Genomic DNA, 13,880 nt, shown 5'->3' on the forward strand with positions numbered 1-13,880 from the left:
GCGATTTATGCGAAGGACGACCATCTTGAGACAAAGTTTTGAAATGATGTATTTAGTCAAATCATTTAGAAGAATCCCCTCCATGAGTTGTCACCTTTTTGTGGTGGGTTTGTGTGTCCCAATGATCCGAGGAGCTAAGTTTTCTGAGGCTTTTTGCCTCTGGCAGAGTTTCAAAATAGGAAATAGATTCGAGGTGAGGGACCAGACCAAAGAAGGCTCAGATAACCCTTATGACAAATGAGAATTTTTTTTTCAGTTTTCCTTTGTCTAGATGCGGGTTGCTGCTCCCTTGGAGCCAGGCCTGGAGATGGCGCTGAAACATGAGCGTCTGTTGGCCGCTCCTCCACCCGTGAGGCCCGGCTGCGCTCAGATTGAAAGGACAACGTGTGTCGTGAGCTGGATGGCGAGCAATGGCAGAACCTTGGCAGTCAGAGGCCCAGCTATTGAAGCTGCCTCTCAGGATGAGGAATGTCGCCTCTCTGGCAAAGGCTCATTACACATTGCAAAGCTCTGACTCACCACGATGAGTTGTATTCTTGGGTTGGATGGAATCATTTCAAACGTAAGTGTTTCATAATCTAAATTGAAAGAGATGGAAACAGCTTTCGTAGATTGTTGATTTAGCTTGGCTGTTTGACTTATTGAATGTTTAACCCTCAATATTTCTGTGTAAGCTCTCAGTCGTACAGGAGTGGTCCATCGATGAGAAAGTTTCTTCAGCCGTCATCTGTACAAATGTGAAGGTTTCGGACGTTTCGCCTCCTATCCAAGAGGCTTCGTCAGCGAACTACAGTCTGACTGGTCGTATCGGCCCCATTTATATATCCCTAATGTCCAGACATGGTGGCGCCGGACACAGCTATGATAGGTCCCTACTCTCAGGTTGGGGGGGGGGGGCAGAGGACCCCTCCCTGTGGCCCCACTGGTTGTTCCTACATTCCTGACTAACGACTGGCATATTACCCCCACTCCCAGGTTCAATTTGGATCGTTCATACAATAGCCTTCTTAGGCAAAACAGGTTAGGCAACTTTCGTAATGCTGATGAGGGTCGTTATGCTGATGAGGTGATACCGGTGGGAGTGGGGGTAATAGGCCAGTCGTCAACCCTCATTATTGTTGGCAAATATGAACAGGTAAGTTGTCTCTTTTTTAAATATCTGAAACATATTCTATTTTGCCCATTTCCTGTCTAAGCCCGGTCTCTCCTGGAAAAGAGGTTCTTCACCTCAATGGGACCACCCTGGTTGAACAAAGATTCAGCCGACAAATAAAGTGATTTCCAACCAGGGTACCATGGCAACCCTTTTGTGTGTTGAGAAAGATCATTAGCGGGGCTGTGGAAAGCTATCCAATTTCATTCACAGCATCGTTGGAAAATATTATTTATACATTTTAAATGTCTTACCAGTAATCAATTTGTGCTATTTACAAGCAGTGGCACGTTCATTAGAACAATAAACCCATGGACTCACATGTTGCTATGAAGTTATGGCTTCGCTCCCATATCAGCTTTGGGTCCAATTAAACCTCCCTCTGTTTCATTCTGAGAAAGTCAATGTGTGCACAAATTGAGACATCATCATTACTTTTCTTGATCTTTCTAAATTAAAAAAATGCGAAAATGTGGAAAACACTGATCCGATCGATCAATTTTCTATCAATCTGTCCTCAATAAATGACAAACACAGTAGCCGTTGTTTGAAACAACTGATTCCAACGGTTCCGTTCGCAATTTGTTGAATGTAAATGAAGCGTGCTGACCTCCGACTGCAGATGTCACACGGATGGAAAAACCTCAACATATGTTCTATATTGCTTTGACAGGCATCACAATTTCAACAGCATGACCTTTTCATAGAACTACCAATTAAAAACTGCTCGTTTCGGTTCTTAAGTTGTGGTGAGCATATTGTTAAAATTCCATTCACACCACATACTTTAAGTTTGAAGTCAAGATATGTATAGTTTGCCAAAAGATTTATATTTCTATTAGTGTTCTGTTATTCTTCCACTTTTATACATCATTTGTCGTCAGAGATGAACTTCACACTATCGAATATGATTTGGGATAATATGAAGGGGAGTAAATCTCGACTGGTAAATCGAAACCTTTGTCTTTCGCCACAGCTGTTTCTTTACCACAAGGAACGAATACAGACGCAATTTCGCTGTTGATGCTGCACTGTTCCACTTGTCATGTCCCATTGCATATCCACTGACTCGTCAACAATACCACAACATAGTTGAACTCCTTTATTTAGTTCTCATCCTTGACCTGGAGAGGTCAATCCACCCCAGTGTTGGCTGCTGGGCACTCAAACGAGGGGGAAGTTCGAAACAGTGTCTAGGCCAACCCACTGCTAAATGAACCTCCATTGATGCTTAGTGTTGATGGCCTGAATAAAGCCAAACATGTATCAAATGACTGTCCAGTTTTGCACAGTGGAAAAAAAGTCCACTCTATGAAGTGGTCGATGCTCAGCGTCTGGCTGTGTAAAAGCGATGTGGTGCCGCGGGCATGAGTGAGAAGAAAGTCATGTCATTTTCTTGTGATAAGTAGCTCATTCTGAGCAAACGATGAATGTATTCTAGTGCATATTGAGTCAATAAAAGGTTTTTTTTATTTGGGTGCCAAAGGCTTTTTGGGGAAGGTAGAAAACCCCCCAATATGGCGAACAAGAGTGAGCCAAAATTTCTACACAACCCAAGAGTAGGTCCAGGTGGCAATTATTCACTCAAATAGGGTCAGGTTGGTTTGGATTTTATTGGTGCCTTAATAAATTGAATTGGTACTTGGAAACGGCATCCTTTTAATTTTTTGATTTGTCTGTGCGATATTAACATTGAGTTGATGAACTGAAACCTTTGTGTGTGATAAATATGCAAAAAATACTTTTTCACAACACTGTATACTGGTAGAAATTTAATAGAAATTTATTTGCGTATGTACATGATAACATGATTATTTATAATTCATAGGAAACAAGGGTACATTTTACCGCCGCCTCACTCCTCCCTTTGAGCATGTAAACTGTCCTGAAGAAACCACAATTTTGGACTAGAAGCTTCCCAAAAGTGCTTCACAACATCCAGACAGCTCTTTTGTTTTACATAAGTGACCCGAGTGCCTCCAGTCCAAACCCGGCATTTCTCCTGTCGTCTCTCACAGTTGTTGTCCGCTGTGATTGATGAAGTGTTTCTGACCCAGCGTTGCCTTCTCAAAGCCTGACTTCCCCTCCGAGCTTTTCCTTTCTCTGTCTTACGGTTATTTTCTTGAAATGTCTACTTTCTTCCATTTGGCCGTGGGGTAACATTTTTGTACGTGTCACTTCAACGCTCCCTCTTGTTCTGGCGAGAGGCAAAACCTGTCTCTCATTCCCTTTAATCTCCTCTCAATGTCGAAGGTCACGTCTCCTTCTCTCTTTATACCACCCCCGCGCCTGTTGGGAGGTGACTGCTCTGGATGACTTTTTTTAATTCAACATCCTAAAGACAATGCTACCACACGCCCTGCCAGCACTGAGTTATGACTGATGGCAGCCCTCAGGATGAAGTCAAACAGAATACAACATCATGAGGCCACTGCTCGTTCGGAGCTCAAATCCAAACAATCTAAAAGAACAATATCCTTTGGAAATACATGTGCAGATGTAGCTTCAATATCCCCACTTGCAATGTGTCATAACCACGTTTAGCCAGCTTGGCCAGGTTGGTGTGATCTGCGCATGCTCTGTGTTGATGTAATGACCAGTGTTTGGGAACGTTACGTTATGAGTACAGTAAAGTCTCGTTATATCGATATTCAAGGGAGTCCGAAAAAATATCGATATAACCGGGACTATCGATATATCCGACCCTGTTTGCATGTAATTTTCTCCGTGCGTGCATAGGAATAGTATCGATATAACCAGGACTATCGATATATCCGATGTAATTATTTATGGTGAATCAATATTTGCTCAGAAAGTAACTGAGAAAGGTAAAAGATAACACGCTAACATCACTCCAAGTGGAGCATAACATTTCAACACACTTTTTTAACTCTGCTTTCAACATTCTAGAAAAGTATATGTACATTCTCAAAATAGCGATCATTCTGTGGATTAAGTATCTAGTTCATATGCTAACAGATAAACACTGTAAAGTATGTTCAGTAGCGAACTTAATAAATCACTCCTACCTGAGGCCAACAGTGTGTAGAACACAGGCTGACATGATTTCAAATACAGTATTTTCTGGTATATAAAGCGCACGCACCCCCAATAAAAGGTCTATTTTCAAAGGTATTCCATATACAAGGCACACCGGATTACAAGGCGCAATACACAGCTTTAATTAATGAAAAAAAATTACAAATGTAATATATAACTCTTTGAACTGTTCAACAGTAGCCAAAATGGAACTGTATAGTGCCACTTAGCAGTTTTTTTGACGACGATACTAGTGCAGCGTGTTCTACCGGAAACAAATTCCTTGTGTGTTCTACATACTTGGCAATAAAGATGATTCTGATTCTGATTCTGATAAAAGTCGACTGGTTAGCACGCCGACTTCACAGTGCAGAGGTCGCCGGTTCGCGTCCCGCTCCGGCCTGCCTGTGTGGAGTTTGCATCTTCTTCCCGGGCCCGCGTGGGTTTTCTCTGGGTCCTCCGGTTTTCTCCCACATTCCAACAACATGCATGGCAGGCAGATTGAATACTCCAAATTGTCCCTAGATATGAGTGTGAGAGTGACTGGCTGGTCTGTGATTGGCTGGCAACCAATTCAGGGTGTCCCCCGCCTCGTGCCCGAAGACAGCTCGGATTGGCTCCAGCACCCCCCGCGACCCTAATGAGGAATAAGCGGTACAGAAAATGGATGGATGGATGGATGTAAAGGCTGGGGTTACGCACTAATTCTTCTACAGGGGGAAATTGAGTCGGTGGCAGCTGACAGCATTTGCGAGACCTGTTGTGGCTCAATATGACTTCACATATAAGGCTTGCTAGAAGGCACAGGGTCATCTTTGGAAGAAAAGGAAGGCTTTTGAGTTCACTTTAGACACCGGAAAATACATTATTTTCTGCATTTAAAATGTAAACAGGTCAACTTCTTTTATGTCGCAATGGAATTCTTCCTCTGACCATTATCCCTCGATCCACCGGACTCATCCATCCAGAATCAATTACTTTCTCTGAAACCTGTGCTTCATTCATCTTCCTCTGGCAATCACCAGAAGATGGCTATAAACTGTTTGTCCCTTTTGCCTGATCCCCCCCTATTTCTTTCAGTTGATCTCAGGATTGGATTAGGATGAGAGCCAATGGGAGCTTTTTTAATGAGAGTAATTGTCTTATATTGAATGCATTGATATCCCCCTGCACAATAAAAAAATATCCCCATGGAAAAAACCTGTAATGACCCCCCGTTTTTCAATAGATCCCACATGAATAGCCAGTTGCTCATCTTGTTTTTACCGGATTTGTTTCTTTCCTCTTTTTGTATTAATAATTTTGATTTGTACTAAGTAACTTTTTTTTTTTTTGGGGGGGGGGGAGACCATCTCCCAGTGAATTTATAATAATAGCTTTTAGAAGAATGAAATAATTTTAGAAGAATGAAATAATTAGATTTTTTTCAAAGTCTCATTGAACCTGGGAGATTTCTCACGTCAACAACAGCCGCCAAAGTTTTACTGTTGCTTTTTGCCCCACATTGCGCAAATTAACTGCAAAAAAATGAGCAGATTCATGTAAATAAAACCCTTGTGTATATAAAAATGTAATGGCTTTTAACATCATAAACCTCCGGAGGAATAATTCCCAATTGTCAGCACCGTTGACATCATGGCCCTCAGGCTACTTGTGTGCCATGTTTCACTCTTTGATCCCTTGTTTAATGTCTTTCCTCTTTTTCTTCCTCTGTTTCAGTTTCCCCAGATGTGAAGCATGAAATCAGGTAATTGAGCAACACAAAAGCCTTTGAAATGTAAATTTGTGAGTGTGTGCGTCTGCATTACTGAACGAGCGAGAGAGCGTTAAAAGCGTTGGATTGGAAATCTGCCAATGATTGAACTTAAAAGTGGCTCATTGTTATTGATGGGGTGTTCATTTCTTATTTTTATTTTCAAATACAATTTCTCATTTGCCATTAAAATATGTAAAATAATTACGAATTTAATCACCTGCACAAAATAATGCATTAATGAAACCCCGTCCAGCCAATGTATTATTCATATCGCTTATTCTCGCTTAACCGCGAGGTCGTGCCGAAGCTATCTCAGCTGAAGGTTGTAGGCGGGGTACACTCTGCACTGGTTGCCAGCGAATCGCAGGGCACGCATACTCAAATAACCATTCGCAATCACAGCCTCACATTAGGGCAATTTACCATGCTACCTAAATACCATGTGGCGGTATGTTTTATTGGGGAGGGGGAGGGAAAATCAAACTCATCGAACTCATTGTATATATATATATATATATATATATATATATATATATATATATATATATATATATATATATATATATATATATATATATATACAGTAAAGTCTCGTTATATCGATATTCTCGGGAGTCGGAAAAAATATCGATATATCCGATCCTGCGGCATGTACATTTTCTCCTTGGGTTCATAGAAATAGTATCGTAATAAGCAGTACTATCGATATAACCGATATCGATATAACGAGACTGTATATATAAGTGCGGGGGGCAGATGTTTGCGTGTTGACCTCACAGTGCAGAGGTTGTGAGTTCGATCTTTGCCTTGTGTTCAGTTGTTATCTTCTTGCCATGCCTATTCGGGTTTTCTCAGAGTATTCTGGTTAGCTCCTACAATCCTAAAACATGCAAGGCTTATTGAACAGTGTTAATGGCCCCTAGGTGTGAGTGTGAGCATGGGTTGTTGTTCAATTGACTGTCAACTGGTTCAGGTTATCACCCGCGTTCTTCCCAGACAGCTGGGGTAGGCCATGTGAGTGTGTGAGTGTGTGTTTATTTATTTTTTGTTGTCAAATGTCAAAACCCAAACATTACACTCCAACTCATATACATCCATACTATGTCGTGCCTGATGGGTTTCACATGAGCAGCAGTCATTTTGTGAATACCATCATGAAATTATCATTGCTCCTGGCAAAAGAACTTCCTGAAATTCACTCGCGCACACACACGCAAGACTGAAGATTAGTTGGGGAGTTCCCATTATTGAAAATGACCTTTACGCATCCAAAGGTTAGGACCATTAAATTGAGGGTGTCTGGATAGGTAGAGTTTGCCAGAAGGGGCAGCCAGCGAGGCGGTATCATGAATAGCTGAGAACGTATTTCCTATTTTGTGGCATTTTCTCGAGCTACAGTATTTGTAAAGATTAGGCAGGAAAAGAAGGACAGCGCCAGTAAGGGTGATGAATTGAGCAACCCCATTTGTGAACATGAAGGTAGGATGTGGGACAAAACCTGGCAGCCCAATAATATGTATCCTGAACATGAGGGAAAGGAGAACCAAGACAAATATTACATTCCCTCCCTGCGAAGAGGCAACGACCGGAATTCATCAGTGTGAGCTATTGTGAGAGTGAGTCAGAGAATGTTTTTTCCTCCCATGCAGATTTTCAGTGCAGTAGCGACTTGAAGAGGAGATGCAGATTTGTGGGGTGCAAAAAACCCTTTCATGAAATGACAGAAAAACAAGCATAAAGATGACTCAAGTCAGTAAGTTGAACAAATTGGTTGAGCAATGACAAAGTACAGAAACTAAAGGAAAATGTGTAAAAAGACTGTCCTCTATATTTTTTCTTTTTTGATACATCGTAAAAATCAGCAAAGGCAATTATGGAATGCAAACAAAACATATTAGTGGTTTGTCAGTTTCAATTCCTAACGACCTGACATAATCTGTCTCATCCCATAAATTCTTCTTCAGTGCAGCGTTTAGCTGCCTGGGTCGAGGGCAGTGCGATATAAACTGACAATCCTCGCCTGGAGGGATTCACGACTGTGAAGATGAGTCTTTGTATTACCTTCACTGGAACGCTTTCCGTAAACTTCAGGCTTAGAGAACCAGGCACAGTAAAGACATGCTAACCAAGTCAAGATGCACATTTGTTTTCTTTTTATTCTGGGGCTAGCTTTAATCCAGATCAAGTTTGACATGATCATTCTGCAGGCAATCAGATCGGGTGTTCACAGTCAATGTTTCTACAGCTGTTTTAAAAAACAGTTGTTTTTTTTATGTAAGAGAGTCCCAGAAACACCGTAATGGGACAAGCTTGTATAATATCTGGAAGTAAAGCACATTACGTAAATACAGTTGCAATTAGAGTGCTTGAGAGTTTTGAAAGGCGCTTACAAATGAAATGTATTATTATTATTATTATTATTATTACTATTGTCTCTATGCCTTGTTTAGATTAGCTTGCAACAACGCACCACTTGTGAGGTGGGAGAAGATACATATGTTCAACATCTGGTTTATTTGCGTGCTGCAATGGTTATGGTTGAAGTCATGTCAGTTCGTCAGACTTTACCGATTTTCTTTGTGTATTCTAAAGACTACTGAAAGGGAAGTGTGGATGAGTTACCAAAATATGCTATAACTCTCTCTCTCTCTCTCTCTCTCTCTCTCTCTCTCTCTCTCTCTCTCTCTCTCTCTCTCTCTCTCTCTCTCTCTCTCTCTCTCTCTCTCTATTTTTTTAAGATATGTTCTTCAGGATAGAGAAAAGCATAACAGGTGCTGTTTCTTTTTTCTTGCTAGGCCTCATCACGTAGTCTTGATTCTATTTTTTTTAAGACTAGCTCTAACCCGACTAGCTCTAACCAGGTGCAGCTCCTCAGTAGACTACAGACATTAACAATTTCCCCACTATTCCCTAAACTTCAAAGTATTGATCCTGAAAGCAAAGAGAATGGGTGAGAAGGTCATCTTTGCCCTACTTTGTCAGCCACCTCTGTAAACTGCTGTAATTAACTGCACCAACATCAATTAAATGGCACAGTGCTTCTATATTCTGCTATAAAGTTGGGTTATTTTCAAGCTTGTAAAGACAATTTGAACCAAAGCAATCACTTCAAGGTGCATGTGTGTGTTTTAAACTTCATTTGGCCTTGTGTCTCTTGTGCTGCACTTGCGTGTAATTTATTAAGTAGCATGTTCCAATGCAACACCGACAAGAGGGAGCAAAGGAAGAAAAAGAAGGTATGTCGGTCCTGAAATAGCGGTAACTATAAATTTATGATGATGACGTCATGGTTAAAATAACTATGTATTAATCTTCTATTATTTATCTTTAATATTGAGGATCAGGTAGTTTCTCACAGTAGTGACCTAAAAGAGCAATGATGCGCTACCTCTGCCAGCGGACGAGTGTGGGTTTGACCACATTGGACGTCTAAAACTAAATGTCAGTGGTGAATGTCATTCATTTTTTTTTCTCATTGTGTCCACCTTTGGTGATCAGTCCACAACTACTCCAGCAGAAGACAACCATGCTCCTGCTAGTCCAAAGGTTAGAAGATTTTTATTTTGACCATGAGTATGTTTTAAATTAAGAATCCCTTTTATTATTATTGCCTTGCATTTTGGTGCATATTTGCTGAAGTACTCAACAGCATGAATGAATGTATTTGTCTTTTCCTGTGAAATAAAAATGTTGCCTGGTCTGTTTTTTAATGGTTGTTTTTTAAAATGATGACAGACACGATAGGATGAATGGACCTTAAGTTTTTGACTACATATAACGACATTGGATACTTTTTTCAGCTTATTCTGCTTATCAATTCTGCTGATGGAATAGGAACGACTGTCGCCACCTTAATAGAGTGAGTTCTCTTCATGACTTTAATCTGGCATTCTATTGATTATTTTAGCATATTTGTGCACCATCTCCAAATTCACACCGGTTGCAAAATAGCCTGATGTTGTAACCCGTCCGTACATCATTAGGTCATATATAAAGAAAAGGTTCTAATGGAGCTTGTCTTCACAGCCCGGTTGACAGACAACTCTCTGTCGCTTTCAATTTCACAGTCATTAATGTCAAAAGTAGTCAGAGTAAGTAAATATTCAAATGTTAATGAATCTTTGTACAGATTTGTCTTCTTCTTGACATCTCATCAACATCCTGAATGTGACAAGCCAGAAAAACTCTCCAATTCATGACCAATGAATAGAAACGATTCACAAGATTAACTCAGAATAGACACACCCTGACTGTTTTTCAGAACATTCTTCAAATGGGTCCGTGGAAACCAATTGTGGGATGTTCCCATCACTGAGTCTTGTTTACTACTTGAGCTTTTTCAGCTGACTGACTTTTTTCTACTCTTTTCTCCATCCATTCAGCTTGGCAGGAAGACATTTAAATTTGACTCCACACAATTTCTATTTGCATTCAAGCTCATGGATGTATATATTCACATTCAGTGCCTTGACATGAAAAATGAACTAACAATAAATCATGTTATTAATGAAATAAATAACCAATCTAATTTTCCATTTCCTAATTTTACATAATAATAATATGCTACAAATTCATACAATCTAAAACAAAGCCAGCATTGCGATTTCTGATTGTATGGTGGTAAAATATGAACACGTTTATGGGCAATGGAGAACTTTTTAAGGCACAGTATTTTATTTAAATTTTTAAACTTTTCATAACAATGAAAATACCTGTACACTGCAGTCACATTCACATTCCCTATTTTCCAGTATTGTGTGTTCAACCATCACTTTATTCGTACAAAAATAGCACCTTTATAAAAGACGCTCATGTTGAAGAGACAAGGAGGCTTGTCAGGTAAAAATTATAGTCAAGCACTTTTGTTTCTTTCACTCTCTCTCTGCCTTTGTTCAAATTTACCATTGCCCTCAAACGTGTTCATATTTTACTACCATACAATCAGAAATCTCAATGCTGGCTTTGTTTTAGATTGTATGAATTTGTAGCATATTATTATTATGTAAAATTATGAAATAGAAAATTAGATTGGTTATTTATTTCATTAATAACATGATTTATTTTTAGTTTATTTTTCATGTCAAGGCACTGAATGTGAATATATCCATCCATGAGCTTGAATGCAAATAGAAAGTGTCTTTGATCAGAAATTCCCACCCATATAATTCTTGCTTCTTTCAATTTAGACTTTAAATGTACTTGTAGATGCACTTCAGATTAAAAAAAAAATACAAAAATAAAACTACCTCTTTCAACCCAACTATAGTGATCCTCAGCCATATTCACAACACCAGTCCCCATTTAACTAGAGGACTTTCTTCTGTATAATGCTGAGGCAAAGAGACAGACTCCATTAACCAATCTATTTTTGAAGGTTTTCTCCAAGAGAGTCTCCCAAATCGTTTTCTCTTACTCATACTCCTTCCCTTTCTTTCTCTCCAGTTCTCTTCATGCTCCTCATTCATTGAAAGCAGCCTTTTATTGGGTCCATCAGTTGCCATCTCCCAACTTCCCTCGCTCTGAAAAGGGGGCCACCCTTCTTTTCATAGCCAACGATCTACTATTACTCTGAACTGCCTCGAATGAAACTGTTTTTAAGATGGATGAAAAGTAGCAGAATAGTTCATGGGAATAGACTCTTGGTGCAAGAAGGTACTGCTTCGTGCGGACTAAACACTTTTAATTCTTAATTATGGTGACATTCTGCGTAAATCATGAGTAAAAATTCAATCGCAATATAAAATCACATATAGGTACTTAACAAAACACTAAAGTGAATCAAGTGTGTATGTCAGGGGTGCGGACAAAGTGTCAGATCCAGCCAAAAAACAAACCAAGAGTTAAATGAATGGCCCTTGCGTGGTAAGTTGATTGGACACTCTAAAACAGGGGTGTCAAAGTCATTTTTCCCGTGGGCCACATTGTAGTTATGGTTTCCTCTCGAGGGCCGTTATGAATTTGGGGAACCCATTAGAATCAGAATCAGAATCAGAATCATCTTTATTGCCAAGTATGTAGAACACACAAGGAATTTGTTTCCGGCAGAACACGCTGCACTAGTATCGTCGTCAAAAAAACTGCTAAGTGGCACTATACAGTTCCATTTTGGCTACTGTTGAAGAGTTCAAAGAGTTAATGGCTGATGAATGTTTAAATCCCTTCAAATATTACATATAGAGCACACAGCAAATTAATGAATAACTCGTTTTCAAATCTGAAGTCAAGAATAATGACTTTTATTGTGGTTGACATCCAAAAATATGAAATTTTGGCTCAGATTTTGTCATGATCTGGTTAACGACCAACGGGGGGCGCTGTCGCCCCCGCCTACACCTCACAGGTGCTGGTCGTCCCGATCAGATTGGCGACCAGCGGGTAGCGACATCAGCCCTGCCTGCAGCCTCGCAGGTGTTGGTCGTTTAATCATTGACATTTAAAAGAACACCCGGCACGACCATCCGGTGCCGATTCATTGTTTGTTTGCTGCTTGGTTGCAGCATGCATCGTGTACGTGTTTGTTTAACCTTGGCGGACTTTTACACTTGGTTTTCTTTTGCTACTTTGTATTTTTTCCATTCAGATCGTTTTGATGTTTTACATTTTGTTACTGCTGACCTTTATTTTAATACAATTTGTCAAACAACCTCCTGCTCCCTCCTGCCTGCTTTGTGGGATCCGAGCCCGCCATCACCACCTCGCAAAACCTTGACAGAATGAATCGGCCAACCATCGGATCCCGCAGGTACATCGGACCCGTCTCATTTCCACCCTGTGCCTGGCAATGCTACGTCCACGTTAGCGCAAGCCTCGTCGCGTTTGAATCGCGTCACTCGACGAGCCGCAACGTCCACGTAAACGTCCGGCCGAGACCTCCTTCCAGGTGGCCGTCTAGGGTGACCCTGGGTGACTGGCATTGCACGCCCACGTCCAGCCACGCTGTCGTCGTGCATGACGAATTGAGTCTCATCCACGACGAGCCGTGCAACGTCCGCGTCAATGTCAGTCCGAGACCCCACTCACCGCTGGATCCCGGAGCGGCTCTGGACCCGTCTCGTTCCCCCGGAGCCGGGCAGTTCACGCCCACGTCGGCGTCCGGCCGAGACCTGGTCCCATACGGCCGTACGGGGTGCCATTCTGCGCCTGGCAGTCGACGTCCACGCAGAGCCATGCGCCGTCGCGTGAACGTGCGAGAGGGATCGCACTCACGCCCACGACGATCCGTGCCGCGTCTTCGTCCACCCCAGGCCGAGTCCCGTTCCCATCAGGCCGCCGCCCGTCGTGTGCTGGAGAGGCCGCGGTTGCCCTCTCCACCGACCGTTCCCTGGCGAGTGGACCTTTTGGGAGACTGTTGGGACTTCTGGAAGCAGCCCCTTGAAGGGGGGGTACTGTCATGATCTGGTTGACGACCAACGGGGGGCGCTGTCGCCCCCGCCTACACCTCACAGGTGCTGGTCGTCCCGATCAGATTGGCGACCAGCGGGTAGCGACGTCAGCCCTGCCTGCAGCCTCGCAGGTGTTGGTCGTTTAATCATTGACATTTAAAAGAACACCCGGCACGACCATCCGGTGCCGATTCATTGTTTGTTTGCTGCTTGCAGCATGCATCGTGTACGTGTTTGTTTAACCTTGGCGGACTTTTACACTTGGTTTTCTTTTGCTACTTTGTATTTTTTCCATTCAGATCATTTTGATGTTTTACATTTTGTTACTGCTGACCTTTATTTTAATACAATTTGTCAAACAACCTCCTGCTCCCTCCTGCCTGCTTTGTGGGATCCGAACCCGCCATCACCACCTCGCAAAAGCGTGACAGATTTTAGCAATCATCATGGAATTCAACAAGTTTGATTTGCTTTCGCGGGCCGAAAAAAATGATGTGGCGGGCCGGATTTGGCCCGCGGGCCTTGACTTTGACACCTGTGCTCTAAAATG

The sequence above is a fragment of the Hippocampus bargibanti genome, linkage group LG02, assembly GCF_051943395.1.
Source record: "Hippocampus bargibanti isolate YZ-2025 linkage group LG02, ASM5194339v1, whole genome shotgun sequence".
Lineage (NCBI taxonomy): Eukaryota > Metazoa > Chordata > Actinopteri > Syngnathiformes > Syngnathidae > Hippocampus > Hippocampus bargibanti.